This window comes from Coenobita brevimanus, chromosome 29 (genome assembly GCF_032717465.1).
Source record: "Coenobita brevimanus isolate Jiangsu-jjx chromosome 29, ASM3271746v2, whole genome shotgun sequence".
NCBI lineage: Eukaryota > Metazoa > Arthropoda > Malacostraca > Decapoda > Coenobitidae > Coenobita > Coenobita brevimanus.
Genome location: NC_136982.1, coordinates 18,009,002 through 18,034,017, shown reverse-complemented (window position 1 = coordinate 18,034,017; position 25,016 = coordinate 18,009,002).

Genomic DNA, 25,016 nt, shown 5'->3' with positions numbered 1-25,016 from the left:
AAGGTAAAATGATAAAGATGAACGTAAAATGATAGAGAAAGATGAACATGTTATGACGGAAGAAGTACGTTTTCCCCGTCTGTAAACGTATTTATTTCTGCTTTGTATCTGTATTCGTAATACTTAGACTTAATGTTAGTTCTGAAACTGCATTACGAATCTATTTTTAGCCATTCTCGTGGTGTGGGAGCTGGAAGTTGTGACACAACTTCCTTATTGCTAATCGGACTGACCCTCCACTTTATTCTCCCATGGCAGAGTCTAGCCTTGGAGGACGTGCAGTTTTCTCATTTAGGACTGAAAATTCAATTCTTTCGCTCCCTTTTCCAAGCATGGGCACAATGATAACGTAAAAAATAACTCGAAACTACCATAAACGTATATCAAAAAGGTGAAAATGTATTCATAACATTTTTTTTTCCAGCCATTCCTAACAGATTATGTACTGAAATCATTCGATATCACAGTACTGCATTTCTGAGCTAAATATGTACTGTTCTGGTATGTACTTGTAAGTTAAAGCAAGTTAACCTGATTTATATGATTACCTATGATCGGCGTCGGAATGTTTCCTTGTGTTTACGTGCAGTATTTGTGTGTTGAAGTTTTGCTGTGGAGTACTGTATTTGTGAGTTATAACATTAAATAAACCTTCTAACCACTTAAAGTGCTTTCTAGTGATTACCAGTGACATAACAGCAAAACAACACATTTGGGGGGTCTAGGGAGCAAAATACGGAGTAGTTTAAATATACGCGATTTCGCACCTAACACGGCACGGTAGGAACGAAACCCACGTGTTCCGTGCGAGTTACCTGTATGTATATATATATATATATATATATATATATATATAATAACTGGTCATTAAGGTCACACTCCCACAATGGGTTATTGAGGTCACAGTGAGTCATAAGGGTTATGCTGTGTCACAATGTCATACGAGCCATAGTGGTTCATAAGAGTCACTCTGGATCACAATGGGTTATGTCACATTGGGTCATAAGGGTCATGCTGGGTCACAGTGGGTGATAAAGATAACACTGGGTCGAAATGGGTCAGAAGAACCACAATGAATCACATGGGCAATATTGGGTTACAATGGGTCAAAAGGGACACAACACAGTGTGTCACAATGGCCACACTTGGTCATAAGGGTAACACTCGGTCATGATGGTCACACTGGGCCACAATTGGTCATAAGGATCACACTGGGTTATAAGGGTCATACTGGGTCACAATGACCTGTAACGGTCACAGGAGTCACAGTGGGTCAAACTGTGTCACAATGGGTCATAAGGGTCACAGTGGGGCACAGTAGGATCATGAGGGCCACAGTGGATCAGTGGAATACATGGGTCACAATGGGTCATAAGGGTCACAAATAGTCATAAGGGTCACAATGGGTCACAGTAAGATCATGAGGGCCACAGTGGATCAATGGAATACAAGGGTCACAATGTGTCATAAGGGTCACAAATGGTCATAAGGGTCACAATGGGTCATGAGGGCCTCAGTGGATCAAAAGGGCCAAAATGGGTCATAGGGTCACAAAGAATCACAAAGGCCACAATGGGCCATAAGGGTCACAGTGTGTCACAACAGGTCATAAGGGTCACTCTGGGTCACAACGGGTCAAAATAGCCACAATAGGCCATAAATTCACATGGGTCACAATTGGTCATAGGGGTCACCATAGGTAATAAGGGTCATACTGTGAGAAAATGGCTCATAAGGGTTGCACTGGGGCATGAGGGTCAAACTGAGTCACACTGGGTCATAAGGGTCACCCTGGATCACATAGGATAGGTAACAAGGGTCACATCGTCACACTGGGTCATAAGGACCATAATGAGTCACACTGGGTTATAAGGATTTTATTGAGTTAAATGGGGTAGGTGGGGGCGCCCATCATCCACTCACGCAATGTAGAGTGATGCCATATGAGCTCAACACTGAGTGACAAGCCAAATGGTTTCCTGTACCCAGGAAACCATTTACTATGCTGGGTGGTAACCATATAACCAGGGTTTCTGGCAGGGTCAAGTGTCCCCCAGATTTCCCTATCCAAAATCACTTAACCAAGGCAGTCGTTTCAGAGAGCCTCGGAGGGCCCAATATCTGCCCAGGGCTCCAACCAAATGGGCAGACTTGCATGGCCATGTGGAATGTGAGAGGTGTGAATGAAGAGAGCAAGAGGGTGGAAGTGGTGGATGTGTTCAAGAGTGCAAGATATGCTGCGATGGCATTGTGTGAAACGAAGATGAAAGGATGTGAAGTGGAGGAGTGGGAGAGTGTGAAATGTGTAAGATTGGGAATGAATGGGAGAGGAAGATGTAAGGAAAGAGTTGCTTTGATGAATGAGGTGTGGCAGAGTGGAATGAGAAACTACAAATGTGTCAGCTCGAGGTGTATGTATGTCAAGTTCAAGTTGGAGAAGGTGAAAGTGGCAGTGATTGTAGTGTATGCACCGTGTGAAAACAGGAGTGAGAGAGAGAAAGACAAGTTGAAAAGACAGGTTTTGGGATGAGCTGGATGAAGTAGTGGGAGAAATGCCCAGGAGCTATAAAATGAGCATGATGGGGGATATGAACCGAAAAGTAGGCACTGGTCCTGAGGATGACATAATGGGTTGTTATGGAGTACCAGGAGAAAATTATAATGGGAATCGACTAAAGGATATGTGTCAGGAGAGGAGGTTGTGTATTTGTAATTCTTATTTCAAACACAAAGATGCACAGAAATATACATGGTATAGAGGAAACGGGGATCGTGTGGAAAGAAGCCTGATTGATGACGTGCTTGTAGAGAGGTTGATGATGGGAATGGTTGCTGATACGAGGGCTGTGAGAGGACGATGTGGAGGTCTGTCAGATCATATGATCGTGATATGCAAGATCAAGCTGAGAGGAGTGAGGTGGGTCAAGAGAGAGAGAGAGGAGCAGACAGGGAGACAGACTGAAAGTTGAGAAGCTGAGGATCAAAGAAATGGCAGATGATTACAGGACCAAAGTAAAGGACGAGTTAGAATCAGTTACCTCGAATGAATTGGATCTGGACAGCCTGTGGAATGTATTTAGGGATTGCTTAGTTAGGAATGCTAAAGTGGTGTGTGGTGTGGCAACAGTATCAACAGAAAAGAAGGGTACGGCACGGTGAGATGAGGAGGTTGAGAGAGCAGTGGAGGAAAAGAGGAAGAATTGGCTAAAGTGGTTACAGGATAGGGGTTCAGTTGAAATAAGAAATGAGTATATCGAGAGCAAGAAGCACGTAAAGAGATGAGTCAAGGAAAAAGAAGGAGGTAAATGATGATCTGAGAAGAAAAATGAATGCGAACTACTCTGAAAATAGGAAGTTATAAAGAGGTGCGGAAATGTAGAAGTAAAAGCGGAAAGAATTGTGATGGTGTGAAGGATGCAGGTGGTAGGTTACTAATCCATGGAGATGAGCGGGAGTAGAGAGAGCAGAGCGGCGGTAAATGTGATCGGTTTGGGGGGTGTGCAGAGAAGGAATGCAGTGCCAGGAGACGTGACACTCGCACAGGTGAAGAGCGCTGTGAAACGGCTGAAAAATGGGAAAGCAGCTGGGGTTGATGAGGTGTATGCAGAGATGCTTAAGTATAGTGGAGAGAGTAGAATGAAGTGCTTGTTGGAGATATGTAAGAAGGCATGGATGAGTGAAACTGTGCCTGCAGAGTGGAAAAAGGCTGTGATTGTACCCCTGTACCAAAATAAAGGTGAGCGAAATGAGTGCAAGAATTATCGTGGCATAAGTTTATTGAGTGTGGTAGGGAAGGTATAAGGAAGAATTATCATAGAGAAAGTAAGAGAGATATCAGAAGTCATAGTGGGTGATGAACAGGGTGGCTTAAGGAGTGACAAAGGATGTGTGGATCCAGTAGTTGCAGTGAGACAGGTAGCAGAGAAGGCTTGTGAGAAGGACCATAAGGTGTTCATGGCATTCATGGATCTGGAAAAAGCATAGGACAAAGTAGACAGAGAGGGATTGTGGAAAGTTTTGTGCATATATGGTGTAGATGGTATGCTGTTAGGTGCTGTCAAGAGTTTTTATGATGGTAGCGAAGCATGTGTAAAGGTTAATGGGCATCTAAGTGAGTGGTTCACGATCGGTGTGGGCTTGCGACAAGGTTGTGTGATGTCCCCTTGGTTGTTCAATACATATATATATGGATGGGGTGATGAGAGAAGTAAAAACACTAGTAATGGAGAGAGGGATGACGCTGGTAATGAATGGTGATGGATGGAATATCTCAAATTTGTTGTATGCTGATGATGCAGTACTGCTTGCAAGTACCGGACAAGAACTTGGTAGGCTAGTGCAGAGTTTTGCTGATGTCTGTGAGCGTCGTGCCTTGAGAGTAAATGTAGAGAAGAGTAAAGTCATGGTTATTGAGAGAGAAGGCGACTCCCAGTGTGATGTTATAGTGAATGAAGAGAGACTGGAATTGGTGAGAGTGTTCAAGTACTTGGGTACAGCAATAGAAAAGAGAGGAAAATGTGCAAAAGAAGCTGAAAGTAGAGTGACACAGGGAAGAAAAGTGGCTGGTGCAATGAAGGCCTTGATGAGAAACAAAGGCTTGAGTGTTGCAGCTGCACGAGGCTTACATGAGGGAGTGTTAGTGCCAACTCTAACATATGGGTATGAGACTATGGTGTGGCATGAAAATTAAAAGTCAAGAGTAAGAGCAGTGGAGATGGGACTGCTGAGGAATGTACAGTATATGGAGTACAGAGGGTGGATAGGATACGAAATAATGTGATTCGTGAAAGGTGTGGAGTGAGGAAGTTGGTGGACACCAGAACTGAAAAGTGTCCTGAGATGGTATGGTCATGTGGAAAGGATGGATAACAGTAGAGTGGTGAAAAAGGTATACCTGAGCGACTTTGAAGGAGGGAGGAGGCGAGGTAGGCCAAGGAGAAGGTGGAGAGATATGGTGGATGAGTGTGTGAGGAAAAGAGGTTTGGAAGTCGGTAAGGCTAAGGAACTGGCAAGAGATCGAGCTGGCTGGATGAATTTTGTGAGGAGAAGTGCGTGATCAGGGATTTTGGCACCCCTTGTGAGCATGGCAGCATCCGGACTGACTCAGTCGGATACAATGTGTGAAGCTGCAAAATGTGGTGAATGTTTTTGGGGTATCCGGTAGAGCCAGGATTCCGGGGGCTTGAATGATGAGTGAATTGAGTGTGGCCTATTTGGACTGGGCAAGTTTCTGCTGTCTGGACATTGCTACTCCTCACCCTGCCCTTGGGTGGGAAAGGAGGTCCGGATGATGATGATGATAATGATACATGGGGTCATAAGGATCATACTGAGTCACACTGGGTCATAAGGATCATACTGAGTCACAGTAGTCCTAGGAGTCATACTAGGTCATCAGGTCAGGGTGAAATAGCCCACACTAGGTCACACTGGATCATAAGCAGGGCAATGAGTCGTACTGGGTCATAACGGTCAAACTTGGTCACACACTAGTTGATCCCGTGTCTTATCCCTTTGTAGGTCTCACTCACTCTCTCTCTCTCTGAGTTTAAATGACTGTAATCGACTGGCAGTAACAACTGTTCTAAGGGTTTACCCCTTCACTTCAGTGACTCATTATTCATATTACTCAAGCTAGTATAAGGCAACTTGTTTCAAGTTTGTGAAGATCTTCAGTAGTGATGGAGATAATGAAAGATATGCTTGGTGCCTTATGTTCAGACAGCCTCTCCTGTGTCAAATACACGGTGGCCCAGTATGAAGGCAACCCTTAACAGTGTATTTCATTTATACAACTGTTATGAGATTTGCTTTATTTTTGCACTTATGTAAAGCTGAGCTGATAACAAAACAGTCCTGAAAGTTTGGGTTCTGCAGTTTAAGTGGTCTGTTTTTTATGACCTTTCCAAAATGTGTTCCAAATGACCACCTAGACGTAGCAGACACTCCCGAATGTGGTGCGTGAAATTGGCAATTATGCAGACATGCTCCTTTCCTGCACTGATGTTGGCAGAGATTTCTGTATTCAGGATTCTGATTGTCTAGGGGTGGTTTTCATAAACATGATCCTTCAGATAACCCCACAGATTGAAATCTGGTGGATACAGGTCGGGTGAGTGTGGGACCCACTCAGGGCCACACCTCCTACTGATCAGTTGATCCCCGAAATGTTGCTACATCCACGTCAATGTTTGGTTTGAAGTGTGTGGAGTTGCCCCATCCTGCTGGAACCATTGCTTCCCACGAATGATAATGTCGTCCAAAACTTCCTCATGACCTGAAGATAATGTTCTGTGTTCACTGTGACAGACTGTTCTTCGACTTCAAACCAAAAAGGTATAGAGATGCCATCCTTTGAGAAGGCCACCCATGCTGTGCATCTTGTTGAATGCAATAGATGTTGGAGAACATCTTCTGGTGGTGCTGTGCCCCAGAAATATTGTTTTTGCTGTTGACATGGCCTGAGAGAAGAAAGTGTGTGCCGCATTCAGGAGTGCCTGCAACGTCGAGGTGGTCATCTGGAACACATTTTGGAAAGGTCATAAAAAACAGACCATTTGAAATGCAGAACCCAAACTTTCAAGACTGTGTTGTTATCAACTCAGCTTAACATGAATGCAAAAATAATGCAAATCCCTTATCAACTGTATAAATGACACACACTTTCATGGGTTGCTATCATTTTGGGTCACCCTGCAACATCGTTCCGTGGTAACAGGAGTACAAATGATATAGTACAACGTCTTTCTTTCTATCTGTCTGCTACTGTATGCACGATCAGTTTTCATACTCTTGTCCAGAATATTCTTATGGTTAAGATATAATGCAGAAGAAGGTCAGGAATACCCCCAAGACAACGCATTATATGGAAGGGGGGAGGGGGCTCAGCCACCGTCCCTGGTTTCATAAAGAACAAGCGAAATTATGCAGGAACACAAAGGCAAAAGTAATTAACCCACATCACTGAAGTTACATTTGCTCGATATTCTCGATATGGAGAACTAGTTTCCGATGATGGTCTTGTGGTTTTGGTTGAAAATGGGTAAATGTTGGTGACGTTTCGTCCCTCCCTGAAGACATTATCGGAGTGAATGAACTTCGTACGCCAGGTGGCTCAATTTATACCAGGTGTTGGATCGTGACTGACAGGTGCTGACAATTTCATATCCATTTGCTGCTGTTTATCTGACCACAGATTTTTGCTGTAAACATCTCCAAATGCTCTTAGAGTCCCCCGATTCATAACTCACAAGATGTTCTTGCTATTTTCCTTGCCTGCTTTGTGTTATACTTACCTTTTCTACAACAGTCAGCAGACTTATGATAATTTTTTGCCCTCAGTTCTATCACTTTTAGTTACAACAGAAATGAAGAGATTAAATTAAATTATGAAATAGAAAGTAAAAAAACAACAACAACAAGATAATAATGATGGAGTGGTTGGTCAGTGGGGTGTGCCAGCTGAAGTAGATGGGAATGGTAGTGCTTTGGTGGACATCTGTGCTGGTCAGGGGTTGGCAATAGCCAACACCTACTTTCGTCATAAGATGATCCACCGGTATACATGGAGAATAATGAGGAGGATGGATGGTGAACTTGTTGAACGAAAGGCAATGATAGACTACGTGTGTGTGGATGAGCGAATGAGAAGACAAGTGTTGGATGCAAGAGTGTGGAGAGGGTGGGAGAATGGAGTCTCGGACCATCACTTAGTGATGGCCAAGGTAGAGCTGCAAAGAAAGTGGTTGAGGAGACGAAGGGGAAGACAGGAGGAAGCAACTCCTGTGAGAAGAGTGGAGAAATTGCAAGATAGTGAGAAAATGACAGAGTATAAGAGCATAGTGGAAGAAGGATTGGGAAGGTATGAGCTAGAGCAGATGGTAGGGGTGGAAGACGTATGTAAGATATTCACAGAAGAGATAAGCGCAGCGTGTGAGGCGGTTTGTGGAGTAAGGAGATGCAAGGGTGTGCAAGGGACAGCATGGTGGAATGATGAGGTGAAACGAGCTGTGGAACAAAAGAAGAAGGCATATGGTGAATGGTTGGCGAGTAGAGGTAGGGGAGAAGATGAGAGAGAGAAGAGAGAGGTATATGTGAGCAGGAGAAGGGAGGTTAAGAGACTGGTGAAGGAGAGTAAGAAGAAAGTGGATGAAGAGTTTGGGAGGAATCTGAGTGTGAAATGGAGGGAGAGTAAGAAATTGTTTTGGAAGGAGGTAAAGAAAGTAAGGCAGTGTGAAAGGGGAAATAGTAGGGGAGTGAAAGATAGGAATAATAGATTGTTGGTGGAGAAGAGAGAGAAATTGAGGAGATGGAAGGAGCACTTTGAGGATTTGTTGAATGTAGAGAGTGAGAGCAGTGTGAGTATAAGGGGTTGGGGAATGGCTGGGAGAAGAAGAGATGAGAGGAGGGAGGAAGAGATCAGTAGGTGGAAAGTAGTGGAAGCGATGAAGAAGATTAAGCTGGGAAAAGCCCCAGGAATTGATGAAGTGTGTGGTGAAATGCTTAGGTATGGGGGTGAGATTGTTGTGGAGTGGATATGGAAGTTATGTTGATTGGCTTGGGAAGAGGGAAGGGTTCCAGAGGACTGGAAATCAGGTATAATTGTTCCTCTGTACAAAGGAAAAGGGGAGAGAGAAGTATGTGGTAACCATATGGGTATTTACCTTCTTAGTGTGACTAGTAAAATATATGGTAGAATACTCATTGATAGGGTTAGGCATATGACAGAGAAGCTAGTTGGAGAAGAACAAGGGGGATTTAGGAAGGGAAAAGGGTGTGTAGATCAGATATTTGTTCTAAGATGTTTAGTGGAGAAGTATCTAGAGAAGGGAAGGAAAGTGTATGCTGCCTTCATGGACTTGGAGAAAGCTTATGACAGAATAGATAGGCAAGGTATGTGGAAGGTATTAAGAATATATGGAGTGGAGGGGAAATTGTTGAGTGCTGTGAAGAGTATGTACGAGGGAGCTAGGGCTACGGTGCGAGTGGATGGTGAGCTGAGTGAGTTCTTTGATCTCAATGTGGGACTGAAACAGGGGTGTGTGATGTCTCCATGGCTGTTTAATATATATATGGATGGGGTAGTAAAGGAGGTGCAAGGTAGGGCAGTGGATGTGGGGGTAGCCCTAATGAATGAGGGTGAGATTTGGAAGCTTCTGGTGTTGCTGTTTGCTGATGATACAGTATTGTTGAGTGAAGATGAATGGGAGTTGCAAGGTTTAGTGAGTGAATTTGGGACAGTGTGTAGGAGGAGGAAGCTGAAAGTTAATGTAAACAAAAGTAAAGTTATTGTGTTTGAGAGGAATGAAGTCACAGTGTGTGCAGTGAGGTTGGATGGTGAGGATATGGAGAATGTGAGTGCATTCAAGTACTTGGGAAGTGTGATGAGTAAGGATGGAACTTTGGGGGATGAAGTACGTGAAAGGGTACAGCAGGGAAGAAAGGTTGTTGGTACACTGAAAGCAGTGATGAGAAATAGGGAGGTGTGTATGGAAGTTAAGAAGTCACTGCATGATGGTATTGTGATCCCTACCTTGACGTATGGAAGCGAGGCGTGGACCTTGCAAGAGGGGAACAAGTCAAGAGTGAGAGCAGTGGAAATGAGTTACTTGAGAGGAGCATGTGGAGTGACGTGGACGGACAGGTTGACGAATGAAAAAGTGAAGGAACGTTGTGGGGTAGATGTGGATGTGGTTGAAAAGATTAGGAGAAATACACTGAGGTGGTTTGGATATGTGGAGAGAATGGAGAATGAAAGACTGACTAAGAGGGTGTATGTATGTGAGGTGGAGGGTGGGAGAGGGAGGGGTAGACGAGGATGAGGTGGAGGGATGGAGTTGAGAGGTATATGAGGGAGGGGGGGGGGTGAGTTGTGGGGAGGGTAGTCAAATGGTGGGTGACAGAGTGAGTTGGAGGCATTTTGTCTGCGGGCCACCCTTTGCAGGATTAGGGCGTCGGGCTATAGATAGACAGATAGATAAAGTCATAATTTGGGTATGTGCATCTACCTGTGCATTTGTTCAATTCTTTCACAAGAAAGTAACAGATATCAATGTTATTCTCTTTGCATTACATGTAGGTTGGGGTACGTCCAGGGGGTATAAGAAGAATACCAATCAAAAATTTAGGCGAACGTGTGCAATGCTACTGCACGAAATCATCGGAATTAGAGACACGCGAAAATGTCTCTTTGTGAGCTTGTTGGTTTCTTTCATGAGAATGACAATGGGAATAGATTATGTCCTCATTCTTTTTGCTTTAGGTTGGGGTAAGACCAAGTAGTGTCAGGAAAATACCCCCAAAAAATCCTGGTGATCGTGCCTGGCGCCAGACCACAAAACTGTCGCAAATTGAGGCACGTGAAAATATGCAAATAATCATTTATCTGACTTTTTGTCAGAACTGGCGATTGTGGGCTCAATAACGGTATTTTGTGATGGAGAGGATGTTAGTTTCCCTGAAAATGTTAGTTGGCAAGCACTTGTTATTATTAAAATACGAGATGATGATGATGATGATGATGATGATAATAACAATAATAATAATAATAATTATGATAATAATAATAATAATAATAATAATAATAATAATAAAATAATAATAATAACAATAATAAGATTGATAATAATAATAATCATCATCATCCTTTTTGCCACCCTAGAGCAGGGTGAGGAGTACCAACGTCCAGACAGCCCAAACAATGATGATAATAATAATAATAATAATAATAATAATAATAATAATAGTTATTATTACATATTTTTATTATTACTCTTATTATTATTATTATTATTATTATTATTATAATAAAAATAATGATATAGTAATAATGTTACACCTTAGGATCTGCATATAATATGTCGATAACGACAAGTAGACAGGTCAGGCGACTAATCAAAGGCAGATGAACATTGTACATACAAAACACTGACTTTTCTCTCCCACGTTAACTCTGTCCTTCACTCACTATTACTCTTTCACTTGTTGACTAACTCTCACTTACTGATTCTGTTTAACCCCTTAACTGCAGGGCGTCACTTTCGTGATGCTTGGGAGCAAGGGATCATACCGCGGGGTGCCACTTTCGTGATTCTGTTATTTTGAATTCGCCCGGTCTTTCAATGGGTGGCTTGTATCATCTATCAGTACTGCCAATGTCCAACACCAGTCAGCACTCCTAATCTCATCTGTACTCCCATCCATTGTTGATAATTTAGCCATTTCTCCCTGGTCTTTAATCCCCTCCCTACCTCCCCTCCATTACCCTCTCCTCTCGCCTCCCCAGCCATGCTGTGCTAAGTAAATCTTCCCCTGAATTTTCCACTGATTTCATCCATTGAAATAAGCTCTATGCCCTATTCTTATACCAAATAATATATACAAAAAAGAAATAAGGTAAGTGATAGTGCCATACACCTGGAATTGGCTAATTATCACCTGACAACACCTCACGTGCACTCATTCGCTAATTTTCCCTGTTTATTTCCCCTTGAAATATGCTGTATAATCCATTCTCGTAATAAAAATATATATAAGAAAGGAAGGGAGAAGCCTAAATGATATTTACATTCACCTGGAACTGCCTAATTTATTATGTATTGTCTAGATTTCCTGCCAATCATTTCATAGCGTATATATTAGCAGCTGTCACCACGCTGACATTGGCAGCATTGCACTCCCCCTAGGCCACCACAGCATTCAGTTTACTGTCGTCTTTCAAGGTGAAACCACGTCGTATTCGTGCCTGTCCAATTCCGCCTCTTTTTAGTCCCATGCAAAGGGCCTTGTGACCTCTACCCCTACTAAACCTCATGTGGAAAGGGGTAAAGGGTTAAGTGACTGCTGTGGAATGTGAACTGGCTAATTTATCAATGAAAATGATGAACAGTGACTACGATCTTTCTGGTGAGTAAAACAGTGCAAGTGGAAATGTAAATAATGTGTAAATAATGTGTAAACAACAAACAAAAGCAATGAATGTAAATATAAGTGAACAGTGGAAAATAGTTTTATAAGTTACTGCACGTGACAAGTGCATAACAGTGTAAATAAAATAGAAATTTAAACAATGTAAGTAAAATAGAGAAAGTAAATAGAAATGTAAATGAGTTGTAATATAAGAATACGAGTATATATACTAGGAGTAATGAAAGTGAAAGTTTCACTCTAGCATGTATGAATACTAAGAGTTATGAAAGTGGAAGTGAAAGTGACAGATTCGCTCTCAACACTAGTATACAGGACGAGAAATTGAATGCTACGTATTTTACTGAAAGAGAAACTGAATGCCTACAGTGACAATAAACTACTATTACTGAAGGAAACTTATGGATAAAGACTGCAGATATATATAAGTGTTATATAGTAATAGAAATATAAAGTGTTAGTGTTTTTATGAATAATAAATGACAGAATACCAGCGGCGAACGAGCGCAAGTGGGAAGGTCATACACATTCGTAATTTTCATTGCTTTCAGTGTTTGTTTTTTTTTCAGTATGGATTCCAAACTATTTGAAAATCATAGAATAGTGTTTCTAGTGATAATATCAGGCTGTGGTAATCACATTACGGGGTGTCGGGAAGTGTAAAATGGAGACTTCGTTACCCAACTTCAGAAGTCTCCACAATTCCTGCGGTACTCGATGAAGGCTCAACAAACATCCCAGGAGAAAGCTAAAGGTATGTGCCATATGCATATTTAATTATAATTTTCTAGGACTAATAACTGGTTTTTGGCAAATATTTTTAGAGAGTCTGTCGGAGCACGAATATGCCCTCGGGACACGCAAGTCGAGCCAAAACAACCCCACAGTTTAGGGGTTAACTACTCTTTCCTTCACTGATTACTCTCACTGTTTGATACACTAGCCGTGCCACTGATTCACTAAATGTTCACTGACGTAAACACAATTTCATCTGTCACTCATGGCTAGCTGGCTAACACTCACTGTCTGGCGCACTCCCTGGCACACTCCCAAAAAGTCAGGCGGGCTCCTTACTATATCCCCCTGACGCCTACCACCAGCACATTTCAGAATATTTTAGTAAAGAACTCACATTTTCTGATGCAATATTGCGTCCTACATCCTAGGAGAGAGCTCACATTTTCACACACATTCATACACTTAATTTAACAAAATGCAACAACAACAAAAACAAGAACTAATTCCTACTGTAAGCTAGAAAGAAATAGAAACAAATGCTCAAATCTCTAGAATATTTCTCACATCCTCTTATACAATAACTACCTCAATCTTACCTGCAAAACACTCAAATTCTAGAATGTTCCTCACATGTTCATATGCAAACACCATCCTAAGCCTACTGGCATAATACTGCCCCTCTCTCAAAACTGTGTCATCCCCAATGCAACCACCTAATCCTATTTATATGCAAGTATATACAACATAAATTTCCAGACTAATAGGTCGTTGTTATCGCCTCTGCTGTCTACAGCAGATCTCAGGACATGAAGAGCTGGACCACCAGTGCTGTCAACTCCTTCATTCTCCTGGGCCATCCTTTCATCTTTGGTGTCCAGTAGGTCCTTAGCTCCATTCCAAAGGCACATCCCAGGTTCATAATATCCCATGAGGAACATACATCAGCATGCCTCACAAAGAGCTCCCTCAGCTAATCCATCTCTGGCATCTCCAAACAAATCCCACAAGTGGTTGGGCAGTTCTTCCTGGAGCTCGACCATAATCCTCTTGCATACACCGTTTGGTGGCTCCTGATCAACTTCTTGGCACAACCTCATAACTGTGCCCTGATATACCTTATTAGCATAGAGTAAATAGTTGGCTATGACAATGGGTACTTCTGCCATGGGGTCAGCTAAGGTCCTGCCCACCATCACTCCAACCTTCTATCATGCCATGGTTCCTGTGCACCATCAATCCCAGGAAAGTGTGTAGCGTGTTGTAGATGTTGCAGGCCAACAGCATCTCTGACTCAGAAGGGATTGCTGTAGCCCATCTGGTCAGCTCTAGTAAACTTCCTTGCTCCATGACCCTCAGTGAAACACTCCTTCCTTCTAGCCGCATTTGCACTGAATTGAAGACAAGCAGGCAGAGGCAGGACACCAGGCAGTCCAAACCAAAGATGCAGGGGCCCCCAATCAGCTACACACATGGCCAGGGTCTCTTCCTTACCTCCGTGCCATACCCCAGCACCCATTGGTCCCCCCCAAACCCAGTGCAGTGCTCTGTAACTCCCCACAGCCACAGCAAAGTTTATGGAAACTGCCTATGACCCATCGCTTTCAGCTGCCTCTCTGATTCTGTGTCAATGACCATTGAGCATGTTACTTTCTCAGTATCACCATCCTCCTCCACACACCTGTCACTGGCATCTAAGGGATGTGCTGGGTGCTGCCCTTTATTCTAACACTGTTCAAGAACTTTTATCCCATTCCTCACTTCCTGTATTTCACTTCTTACTTAATCCTCCACTATACAGGAACTCGTTTCCCTTACTTCACTTCCCTGGTTGTATATTCTTTCTACCATGCGGCATGCCACTACTTGTTGTGCTTCTTGATATTCTTATTGTTCTTCGTGATGTTCTTTCAACACTGCGAATACATCTTCCTTTTTTCTTCATAATATTTTTCTTGTTCTTCATGAGGTTTTCAGTTCCACAAGTATATCTTCCATTTGTTCCTCATATTGTGCGTCTCGAAGTTTCTTTTCGTCTTCATAATATTTCTTTTGTTCTTCTTGCTGTGCTTTCCACTAATTTGTTCTTAATATTTCTTCTCTTCTTCATGTTTCTTTTGTTCTATACAATATTTCCTTAGTTCTTCATGAAATTTCTTTTCTTCTTCATAATATTTCTTTCTGCTTCCTGTGCTTCTTGCTGTGTTCTGAACATTGTGAGATTATTCTCTTTCTCTTGTTCCTCATGCTATGCTTTCAACATTGTGAATATATCTGCCAGAGATACGCCCATTGATCTGGCAGCCTGTCCATGTAACTCCATCTCTTGAACATAATCGCAATCGTCCCACTTCTGACATTAATTATTACACAGAAGGAGTTTGCCCCACTATTGACTCCAACAGTGATAGTTTTAGCGGTTAGCACAAGTAGACGGTCGAGGCAGTAGGCAAAAATACATGAACACTTCAGGGTTTTATTCTTTCTAGGTACAGTTTAGGTACCCTTCAAAACACTGGCCTTTCTCTCCCACGTCAACTCTGTCCTTCATTCACTATTATCCATTCACTGGCTGCCTAATTCCCACTTACTGACTCTGTTTAACTACTTCATCCTTTGCTGTTTACTCTCACTGTTTGACTCACTGTCATTGATTAACTGACTGTTCACTGGCGAAAAACACAGCTCACTCCATGTGTCACTCCTGGCTAACTGACCAACACAATACCTGGCATACTTCCTGAAACACTGCCAGCTAGTCAGGTGAGCCCCTTAATGTATACCCCCCCCCCTCCCCGGCTCCCCCTACTAGCGCAGTGCAGAATAGTTAAGAGCTCACATTTTCTCATGTAATAATGCACGTCGTAGACCCTATGAGAGAACTTATATTATCATACACAATTATACACTTAAATAATCACTATACAATTCAGTATTGACATAAATCAACTTCTGCCCTAAGATAGAAAGAAAAGAAATCAAATGCTGAAATATCCAAAACATAAACTAACTTTTGCCCTAAGATAGAAAGAAAGGAAATCAAATGCTGAAGTATCCAGAATGTTTCTCACATCCCCAGATTCAGACACTACCCTAACCTTACTGGCATAACACTCAGTTTCTAGGAGGTTCATCACATGTTCAGATAAAACACCACCTTAATCTTACCGGCATAACAAGAAGAAACAGAGCAATAATAATAACAATAATAATAATAATAAAAGCCAAAGCATTCATCCTAAATGTGTATCGCCTACCATCACGAAAAAAAAACAGATCAGTAATCCTCTGGCCTTTAGGGGCATACCATCACAGCTTTGCCAAAAATCGAAAAAAAAAAAAAAAAAAAAAGTCTCTGGATTTTGCTGTTTGATCCTAGTAAGTTCAAAATAACTCAAAAATTTGTAAGCCAGAAGTCAGGCATATTCTATTGTTGAAGGTCAGTAAGTATAACAGGCTTTTGAGGAACTAATAGTTATCCTTTAAACAGTTGTTGTCTTTGTTGAAGATATGTTATAAAATAGTGAATAATGAAAGCTGAAAGAAAAAAATATATATGGTATGTATTCTTTCAAAATCCTTTGGCAATCAGGGGCATATCATCACAGCTTTAAAAAAAAAAAAAATAACGAATAAGCCCTATATCCTGGGATACCGCCCACAATATCTGGATACAATTTACCCACTTGATTTTGAGATATTTGGGGAAAACACACACACACACACACACACACACACACACACACACACACACACACACACGAAAACACGCGAGTCGGCAGGGTTGCCAGGTCGTGCCATAAATGGCATTTTGCCAGAAATCTCGTGTTTCCTGAAAAACTGACTTTTTTTTTTTATGGCACAAAATAATTGATGCCATAAAAATGTCACAACTTGTAGCCGGTTTGCCATTTTGTGCCAGAAATTGCCAGAGATATCCAACTTTATCTTGAGAGAATTAAGAATTAAAATTAGAACTTAAAAACTCTCCACTGCCATTATTTACGTGTTTTAGATAATATAGGTAAGTACACGCCACTGAGACAGAGCAGCGACTATTGGTGGAGCATGTGACACATCTGGCTGTTCTGTAGATGTGAGGCTCAGCATATGTTATCATGTTCAGCTGCTTGCCCTCTCACTCAGTGACGGTGCCTCAGCCTCTCTCTGACTGAGCAGACACAAGAATTCGTCAGACTCAGTCACCTTCTCTCGCTTACTTGAGGCTTTGAGCTGCAGTAAAACATGTGAAACATGGTTAATTTTCAATTCTATCTTCATTTTTGTAAATATCAAAAAGACTGCCATTTTATTTTATTTTCTTGAATAAAGTATATCAAATATGTGGTTCATTTTCAGTTTTCTATTATAATTTTGTAATTGCCATAAAGACTGTCATTTTTCAAAATTAGTTTGTCAGAAAATGCCATAAATCACACTCATAGATGCCACATGTGTACTGCAACACCTGGCAACCCTGAGTCGAATGTATATCATTGAGCTCTGCTCAAAGGATACCTAAGTTGTATACAGTATATCTGTTTATGGGTCAAGCCTGTTTAGGCCAATTTATGTGATGACCCAACGTAGTAAAACAAGTAATAGCAAAGTTAGTGTAGCTTAAAGTAAGAAAACATATATAAATCAGTGTCAAGGAATGTGCTGAGTTTTCCTACGTCAGCTAGACAACACCAAGGTTAGACAACACCAAGGTTAACGCAGTGATGCAACTACTGTAAGTGGGGATTATCTGTTCTTTAAGATGGCTCCATATTTTGAAGGGATTCCTTTAGAAGGTGCTAAGAGGAGAGACAAAGGTAAAAAACAGGATGATGACTTCTATCCAGAATTGGTTAAGGAAACTTACGATACGGTAGTTGAAAAAGTAAACAGACTAGAGAGAACTTCTTTGGAAATTGATGAAATCAAGAATGAGCTATGCAGACAGAAGGAAAAAAATGAAAAATTAATAAAGGAAATAAACACAAAAGCCACAATAATAGATAAACTATGAGCTGAGGTAACTTCACTTAGAATGAAAGCTAGTGAAATGGGATGTACAGTTGTCAACCATGAGAGAATTATGGATGATTTCAGAAATGATATGGAGAAAATCAGGCAAGCAAGCAGTCTGATGGACCAAAGTAATATTACTGATGAGAAAATAACAGGTAAATGAAATGGTGAGAAATTACAAAGATGAGGTACAAACTATGTATGCTGAAATGGTGAAAGTAAAGAATTATTTAGATACAAAAGTAGAAGAAAAAAGGGTTACATTATGCAGTAAATAGCTTTTTCCTGTACCTTCGGCTCCAAGCTTCATTAAAGTGACACCGACATGTATATGATTTTTTTTTTTCAATATAAGTATATACTGATATTACTGGAGCACAACATAACCACTCAGACTAATATTATCAAAATAGTATATAGTGTATTGCTATATAACAGATTTTTGTTAACCTTTCCTTCGTGTATGTACCTTTTTCTTATCCAAAGTAGCGTGAGCGCCGCTATATTACGTATCAAGTAGCGAAACCACTAATGCCACTACTTTTTCAAGTTAGTAACGGGAATGGGAGTGCTGCTACTTTTTATTAGCAGCGTTCCCAGCACTGGCCAGAAGTATTGAGTGAAATTCACACCAACAAAGTTTTGGGCTGTAATGGAGGAATATTCAGAAAGTTTTTTTTGAAGACCTTGATAGTACTGAAAGTGACTGTTATGTTGCTAGTGAATTGGTAGAGAGTGACACAGTAAATGAAACATGTGATACTGGCAATGGCGATGGTGTCAAGCAGGAGGCTAGTGGCGAGCGTGAGGCCGGTGGTGTGAGACAAAGCAGTGGTGTGGGCTCTAGTGATGGCGGGTGACCACCACCTGATGGTGACCCAAGTGGTCCCTCTACCTCCAGCCAGACTCATGCCAGTGCCCCACGTGCCCATTTCCAACGTGCCAGAGCTCCTTGTACCGTTCGAGCCAATGATTCAGCCTGGTCAACAGATAATGCTGCACCGTTCGTAGAGATTTATACTGGGACACCAGGCTTGACTGTCCCAGCACCAGACACTGCTTTTGGAATTTTTCAGCTATTCATTATGGAAGATTTGCTAAAATATTTGGTAAATGAAACTAACCTGTATGCAGCACAATCCTTGCATGATGCTTCCAACCCAAGCAGGACTGAATGGGACGAAGTGAATGTGAAAGAGATAGCAAACTTGTGTATTACTATGTTGATGGGTGTTGTTAAAGCCCCAAAGATGACAATGTACTGGTAAACAGGTGAAAAGTGGCATGTGCCTGATGTCAGTGTGTGCATGACTTCGAAGCGATATGCTGTAATTGCTAAGTATTATCACATGTATAACAACAGAGCAATTATTGAAGACACTACTGACAGACTCATAAAAATTTGAACAGTAATGGAATACCTGACCAACAAATTCAAGACCTTCTATATTCCCAAGAAGCACATGTCTCGCTAGATGAAGGCACAATGGCAAGGAGGGGTTGCTTAGCTTTCAAGGTCTATAATCCAAAATAGTATACCTGACAAATATGCTTTAAAGGTGCACATGCTGGCTGAGTCAACGACGGGTTATGTCTTCGATTTTGATGTGTATGTGGGGATTGGGAAAACAACCATTGAAACAGTAATGGGTTTGACTGTACCACCGAGGAATAAAGGTTATCATTTATATATGGATAACTACTACAACTCTGTGGAACTTAGTGAACAGCTCCTAGAACAAGGTGTGTACACCTGTGGAACACTCAGATTGCTGCGTGGTGCCCCCAAAGATATCCTGCTAGAAGCAAAGAGGAACCTGCCAGCTGATACCACTATACTCGTATGCTGACGGAAGGGCAATGTTTCCATAGTTCTGCAGGAAGACAAGCTTGTTGTTTCAGTAATAACAACTTGCCAAAATTGATATACAAGAACTGCAAAGAAGACAGAGAGGAAGGAACAGCGATGGAACAACTTTCACTGCAAAGGGTCATGTGAATAAAACCCACGGCAATCTGTGCCTACCGTGATCATGTGAAAGGAGTTGATCACACTGACCAAATGGTGAAATATTATCACTGTACATGGAAGTGCCAAAAGTGGACAAAGAGTATCATGTTCTACTTTTTGCAAATAGCTATTCATAATGCTTTTTTCTGTATAAGTACTTATCAATTGATGCAAAGAAACTGACATTCCTTGAGTTCCACGGACTCACTGACACAGGTGAGTATGACAGCAGCACTAGTGGTGAAGTTGCAGGATCACCAGGGCCAGCACTTAGCCCATCAGGTATAAGGCAGTCACGCATCTCTCCTGCACCACGAGGTGAAGATTCATCATGTGACTCAGAAGAGGAGGTTGAGACAATACCTACTGGTCCTCCTGGGCAAAGACCTCGTATTGTTGATAAACACCAATGTCTAAACAAGAATTTGAACCATACCCTACTCAGCATGAAGAAATATGTGAGGTGTCGTGCCTGTTACAAGTCCGGGAAAAGGAAAGATCCCAAGTGCAAGTCGTGTGATGTGACTTTGTGTGCTGAACTTCATGCTTGCACCACCGCAAGAAGAAATATTGGGTGGTGGAGCACTAATGCTTCCCCACCATCCCCTCCACCTACCATGTACTGAGTGTCTCCAGGAAGTGTATTTTACTGGACAGGGTGGAGGGGTTATACTGATGCTCACCACCCTTGTTTTCTTACTGGCTGAACCCATTGCTCTCCCACTATCTGCTGGTTTTTCACCCTCCTGTCCCCCAACCCTAAACCGGACATGATGGCGCAGGAGAGAGGAATGTGAGGTGAGTTTTGGCTTTCTGTGGCAGTGTGTGGTGTTTTGGCCTTCGTTTGTGTTTCTGTTGGTAAGACACCCAATGCTAAGCAAAAGACATCTGTTAAGTGTTGGATATCTCATAACAATGGATGTCACTGAGTTCCCTTTGACCTCCCTGTTGTACCAGTGAGAGCATTTGTGTGCATAACAGGCCAGTGAGGCTGCTTTTCCCCAGACTCGTGTGCCTTTGGGATACACTTTGGTCTGCCACTGCAATGGTGTCCCGGATAACGAAGGATAGGGCCAGAACAGAGAGCGGAGTACCTGAATCACAACAAAATAGAGCCTCCTCTGTTGCCACCTCCCCGGAGTCTACCATGTATTGCTGCACCGCTGCTACTGGGCAAAGAAAGTGGTAGGCCATATTGATTCTCCAGGCTGGGATCATGAGAGGTGTTAACCTAAAATCCTTTTATTCGGTTTTAGCTCGGGATCTTGGGGTCAGTGCCAGTGACATGACTGATCCATCCTGCAAGAATCTTGTCCATTCTGAGAAGAGTGTGAGTGCTCTCAACTGTGACATTTGCCATCCCATTGCCAGTGCCAACAGGACGAGTACCTTTTTTCTGCTGCGGTTCAGTCAGTGTTCAATCGTGTATGCTAGCAATTTAAGTAGTTCTAGGACTGTTCAGAGGGACCACCTTGGCATCTCTTGGCTTGGTGGTGGCTGTTGATGGTATAATCCTCTGTTAATGGAATAATCCTTGTTTCAGTAGGGAGATGGTTCTGGGGCACAGATTGATGGAGACCCATACCATAGTGGGTCTGCCAATGCTGGCTGGAGCACTGTTACTGTAGCTGGTGTCTTATTCTTTCATGTCAATCAATCATTTCCTGTGGCACCCTCGGGGATGCATAGAGCCTCGATGAACTCACACCACCACATCCTATCTTGTGCTAACTCCTCAAGATCTCCCCAACACTCATCTCCAGCTTCCCGTCTCATTGTCCTCACCCACGTCTCTTTTGGCCTTTCTCTACCTCTCCTACCAAGTGCCACCCACCCTGGTGTACCTCGTACTATTCCCTGTCTCCTATACACATGTCCTAACCACTTCCATCGTGAGAATCTAACATATTCATCGATCGGCTGCACTCCCGTTATTTCTCTAATTCTACTATTTGGTATCCTTTCCCACCACTTAACTCCTAATATTCTTCTAAGTGCTTTATTTTCAAACACCAAGAATTTATTTTCCATAGTCACTGTGCTGTACCAAGACTCGTGTCCATAAATTAAGATACTCCTAACCATTACCTTATAAAGTTTGATTTTTGTATGCACAGAAAAATTGTTATTATTCCAAATATTTTTAAGCATTCCCATTGCCTGATTAGCCTTCTTTAACCTTTCCTCGAATTCAAAGTTCAAAGAACCATCCTTGGCTAAATAAGTACCTAAATATTTAAACCTATCAACTTGCTTTACAACCATACCTCCAATTACACATTCCTGCGCATTTTCCATATTCATATTGATTATTTCAGTTTTTCCACAATTAATAACCAAACCCACCTTGCGACCTTCACTCGCCAAACAGTCCAACACTCTCTGCATCTCTTCTGGCCCATCACAAATCAAAACTATATCATCTGCATAATCTAAATCCAAAAGTTTCCTGTTCTCTCCCCAAAGTATACCTGCACCGGTGTCTGTTCCAACGCGTTTCATAATGTAATCAATGACCAAAATAAATAGTAAAGGCGATAGAACACCACCTTGAATTACTCCGGACTTGACTTCAAACGAATCACTCAGACAACCATCAACCATCACTTTACAAAATGTGTCCTCATGCATGTTCATAATGACCCTCACAAACTCCTCTGGTATTCCATAATGTCTCATGATCTTCCCCATAGTCTCTCTCGAAACACTATCAAAAGCCTTTTCAAAATCAACAAAACAAAGACTTAACGGTACTCTCATTTCATTAACTTGCTGCATCAGATGCCTAACTATAAAGATCTGATCATTGCAACCACGTCCCTTTCTAAAACCAGCCTGTTCATCCCTCAGAATACCCTCAACCACCGGCTCCAACCTATTTAACAACACTCTACTGAAAACTTTCAAAGCTATCGGTGACAAAGAGATTCCCCTCCAATTACCACATTCACTCAGGTCTCCCTTCTTCGGAACTTTAACAATTACACCATTCTTCCAAACTGATGGTAGTAACCCCGTCACCCATATCTTATTGAATAGCTTGGTCAAGATCATTATTAATCTATCCCCTCCACTTTAAACATTTCCGGAAATAAACCATCCTCCCTGGTGCCTTATTATTCTTTAACTGTTTTACTGCTTTCTCCACTTCTGCAAGCCTCAACTCTCCTGTTTCTATATTTAAATCTTCCTGAGCAGACGGTATATCCTCTTCTGGTGGTATTGGTCTATTAAGAACTGTCTCAAAATGCTCTTTCCATCTGTTTTTAATATCTCCATCTTTGGTCAATAAATTTCCTTCCCTGTCTCTAACTGGTATTTCCTTGCGTTTACCTGCATTACCACTCAGTTCTCTAATCGATTCATATGCTATTCTTTGACTCTGTCCATCATTTTTGTTTATTAAGATTTCAGTCTCTGCAACCTTTTCATCCACACATCTTCTTTTATCTCTCCTAGCTAACCTTCTTACTTCTGAATTCAAACTCCAGTACGCAGCTCTTGCTAATTCAATCTCTCGTTCATCAACGCATTGCATCTCACTCCTCAATTTAGCCTCACCTCTCTTTTTTATCATATCCCACGTTTCGTCCGATATCCACTTCTTTCTCCTGAATCTATGTCTCCTTCCAATCGTACATTCAGCAGTCTCATGCAAAACTTTGTTCACATCCTCCCACATCTCATCTACACTTCTCTCCCCCTCTTCCAACGTTTCCAACACCAAAAACCTATTTCTGCATTCTAATCTGAATTCCTCCTTTTCTTCTCCTTCCCTTCTAAGCTTAACAATATCGTATCTACCAACACCAGATTTTTCCTTCTTCTGATTTTTAAGTTTAAACCTTATTTTTGCAGTGCTGAGTTGATGGTCACTACCAATATCCGCTCCCCGTTTAACATGAACATCTAGCAGAGAACTTCTATGCCTCCTACTGATAACGATGTGATCAATCTGATTTTTATATTTTCCACACGGCGACACCCAAGTTGTCTTGTGTATATTGCAATGCTGAAAGAGTGTGCCCCCGATGACTAAGTCATTTGCTAGACAGAAGCTTCCAAACCTCACTCCGTTTTCACTCATCCTACTACCAACTCCCATCTTACCCATACATGTCTCAAATCCCTCATTTGAACAGCCCATTACTGCATTAAAGTCTCCAACGCAGATCAAAACATCATGTCTAGGTACCCTTCCTACTCCTTCTTGCAACTTTTCATAAAATGTGTCTTTCCTTTCATGGAGTGCATCATTAGTAGGTGCATAACACACAAACAGACTGATGTTGCCATGATTTGATTTAAACCGTGCGTATAACAATCGCTCATCTATAGGATCCCACTCACATAAAGCCTTATTTGCCTTACAACCCAGCAACAATCCTACTCCCTGATAACGCATTCCGTCCTGTCGGCCAGATATCAATAAACGTATACCATCCTCCAAATCCAACTTATCGACTCCAGTTAATCTAGTTTCTGTCAGAGCACAAATATCAAGTCCGTAATTTTGATAAACCTTCACTAACTCATCGATTTTACCGTCATGATTTAGCGTTCTCACATTCCAGTTACCAATTTTAATTGTATTTTTTGCATTAACAAAGGAATTAGATTGTAATTGAGGCAACCGTGAGATTCTTAGCACCCCCTGCCCATTTAAGAGCTGCATGGGACTGGGGGCCATTATTGTTCTTTCAGAGTCCATCAAGGTTTCTTTGGCTAACTTCCTGAACACCTCGCCATTGTGTTGCAGTCGCAGTAGGCAGCTAACTTGCCTGATTGCCCACACCCGAAAGACCCAGCTATGCTGTAGCCAGTCACGTGCCGGCATGCTTCCCAGCCATTTCACTCTCAAGGAGTTCCTCTGCCTGAGAAAGCAACCACCCCCCTGCTCCCGAGGGCTTTTGATTTGTGTAGGTAGAGTGCGATCACTCCCTCACTAGCCATATACAGTGTATATACAGTGTATAGGCTACACTCACGGTACATTCTTTCATGTACTAGACTGTATAGAAATGAAAATACCAGGGATATGGTTACTGGAGAATTTCCCACTTCCTCCCTGATGTGTAGGAAGGTGGTCCAGCATGACTGGTATTGCTTAGTGGAGGAGGCTCTTTAACGTTTGTAATATGCCCTCTACTACTCTAGATGAGAAGCATTCTGCTAAAGCCCGCCTGACAAAAGCAACACATGAAGGTTCAGTGATGGCTGTAGTTTCTCTGTCAGGGGGATTTCTAGGCAAGCTTTTCCCAGGAAGAGGGGATTGGGACATTTCCGAACTGGGTCCCAAAACCAAGGTTGGGTAGGCCATTTTGGTGCA